The sequence below is a fragment of the Ursus americanus genome, chromosome 26 (genome assembly GCF_024610735.1).
Source record: "Ursus americanus isolate L20-20 chromosome 26, mUrsAme1.1.p, whole genome shotgun sequence".
Taxonomy (NCBI): domain Eukaryota; kingdom Metazoa; phylum Chordata; class Mammalia; order Carnivora; family Ursidae; genus Ursus; species Ursus americanus.
Genome location: NC_142152.1, coordinates 36,381,884 through 36,384,431, shown reverse-complemented (window position 1 = coordinate 36,384,431; position 2,548 = coordinate 36,381,884). Strand labels below are relative to the sequence as shown.

Below are 2,548 nucleotides of genomic sequence, written 5' to 3'. Positions count from 1 at the left end.
GGACTCTCCGAAAGGTCTGCCTTTAGCTAGGAGTCCTGGCAACTGACGGGCAATCTCTTCTTCCCGGCACCTTCTCTATGCATTTATCACGAGACGGCGTTGCTGGCATTGGTCCTAAGCTATACTTGCTCAGTGGTTACTCGGTATAAACAGAACACTTGCACGGAGGACTCACGACCTGCCAAGTGCCCCGCCTGGAGCACAGCTACCCCTCGCTGTTGTACAGGTAAAACAAATGAATGAACAGCATGAATGAATGAGTGAACACTCCATAAAACACTTTACACGGGTCACTAACTTTAATCTTTTTTATTTAAGATCTCATTTATTTACTTATTTGACAGAGAGAGAAAAAGAAAGAGAGGGAGAGCACAAGCAGGGGGAGCAGCAGGCAGAGGAAGAGGGAGAAGCAGGCTCCCCGCTGAGCAGAGAGCCCGATGTGGGGCTCGATCCCAGGACCCAGGATCATGCCTGGAGCGGGAGACAGACGATTAACTGACTGAGCCATCCAGGTGCCCGCATTAACTTTAACCTTTAAAAACAACCTAAGAGAGAGTTTGCATGGTCAAATCCCATCCTACTGTCTGGGAAACATGAAGGCTGAAGGGGATTCAAGGCTTTGCCTGAAGTTCACGAAGCTAGTAAGTGGCAGGGCTGGGATTTGAACCCCCCGCGGTCTCATTTCATGGTCTAATCCCTGTGCTGTTCAGTGTGATAGCTGCGAGGACTTGTCCAACTGCGGCTGGTCCAAATCTAGACGTGCTGTAAAGATAAAACACTTTCCAGATTTCTAAGATGTAGTGTGAGAAAAAGAATGAAAATGATCTCATCAATGCTTTTGACATTAAATATATGCTGACATGAAGGTATTTTGGATATATTGGGTTAAATAAAATATATTATCAAAATTAATCTCACCTGTTTCTTTTTACTTCTTTACTGCAGCTACTAGACAAATGGAAATTGCACTGTGGCTCACGTTACGTTTTTGTTGGACGGCGCGGGTGGAAGCTCTCTGCGGCCGCGTTCTAGCGATGCAAACGCCTTCATCCTTAACATCGCCACTAAGGTACCCACGGGACTACTGGCCTAAGGCCCTGCTCTTCGTCCTCCTGGTTCCTGTCTCTCCCAGCCACTGGGGTGTTCAGCCTCAACATAGCCCCAACCCCAGGGCCGTCGCCTAGCTTTTCAGCGGAATGTTGCGGACAATATTTACCCTGGCGATGGTTCCCAAGCCAGAACATGGGGCAAACATTGTTCTAGGCAGAATTATCCATAAACAGCCCTTAAAGCAGGCATGAGGGAGTGTGTCCCTGGTTTGGTGCACGGGGATATGTGTGTGCAGACACGGTAATACACGCTAGATAACCTCGCACAGCGAAACCTTAGTTTGCATACTCGTCCCACCTGTTGTTATTACTGCGATGAACCATTTGTAAGTTGCGGACATTGTGACCTTTTACTCTTGAATGTTTCAGTATATGTTTCTTTCTTTTTTTTTTTTTTCCAAAGACCTATTACCTTTATTTTTTAGAGAGGGGGCAAGAAAGGGAGGACGGGGGAGGGACAGAGGGAGAAGGAGAGAGAAAATCTTAAATAGGCTCCATACAACGCAGGGCTCAATCCCAGGACCCTGGGATCACGACCTGAACCGAAATCAAGAGCTGGACACTTAACTGACTGAGACACCCAGGCGCCCCTCAGTCTGTCTTCCTTTTTCTTTCTTTTTTTTCACTTGACTCACATTATTGCTCTATTCACTTTATTGTGATGGTCTGGAACCAAACCTGCGATATCTCCGACGTAGGGCTGTAGAGAAATTCTAAAAATACAGAACACTTCATGACTCTGCATATGATCCCTGTGCAGGGCCCAGGCTCCTCTTCTCTGTATGGTTCCAATGTTCGTACGTGTGCTGCCCAAGTGAGCACTCGGTATACATTTCTTAACAAGTCTGCTCTCTTATATAATAGTTACAATCATGAAATTCAGTAAAGTTCAAATTTTGACAATACTAATATCTAATATGCATTCCACATTCAAATTTCCCCAATAACGTCCTTCAGAGCAACTTTCCCCTGACCCAGGATGCAAAGCGGTATTTCTGGCTCCTGGGCTCCCTCTGAAGCTGCATTTACTTGTCCTGTGTCCTGGGTCTCCTCGGTCTGGAACAATGCCTCCACCTTCCTTCATTTCTCACGATACTGGCATTTTTGAAGATTGCAGGATAGCTGTTTTCTAGAGTCCTCTCCTACCTGGATATGTCTGATCGATTCCTCATTATTAGATTTAAGTTGAAAATGTTTTACAAACATGCAGCATAAATGATGCTGGGAGCCTGGTGGTGTCCGTTGGTCCCATCCTGCTGAGGTCACTGCGATCACTGATTGAGCTGGTGTCTCCTAGATCTTTTCCCTTTTATTTTATTTTTTTTCAAGATTTTATTTATTTATTTGAGAGAGAGAGGGAGAAGCAGACTCCCTGCTGAGCAGGAGCCCCATGCGGGGCTCGATCCCAGGGCCCTGAGATCATGACCCAAGCTCAAGGC

General features: G+C 46.2%; 1 non-coding gene across 1 annotated transcript; it reads right to left on the bottom strand.

The window, feature by feature from the left end:
- Window positions 1-1,824: 1,824 nt before the first annotated feature.
- On the bottom strand, window positions 1,825-1,931 carry LOC123803970 (U6 spliceosomal RNA). Its single transcript, XR_006783010.1, has one exon. It is a non-coding gene; the product is annotated as a U6 spliceosomal RNA (small nuclear RNA).
- Between the last annotated feature and the right edge of the window lie 617 nt (window positions 1,932-2,548).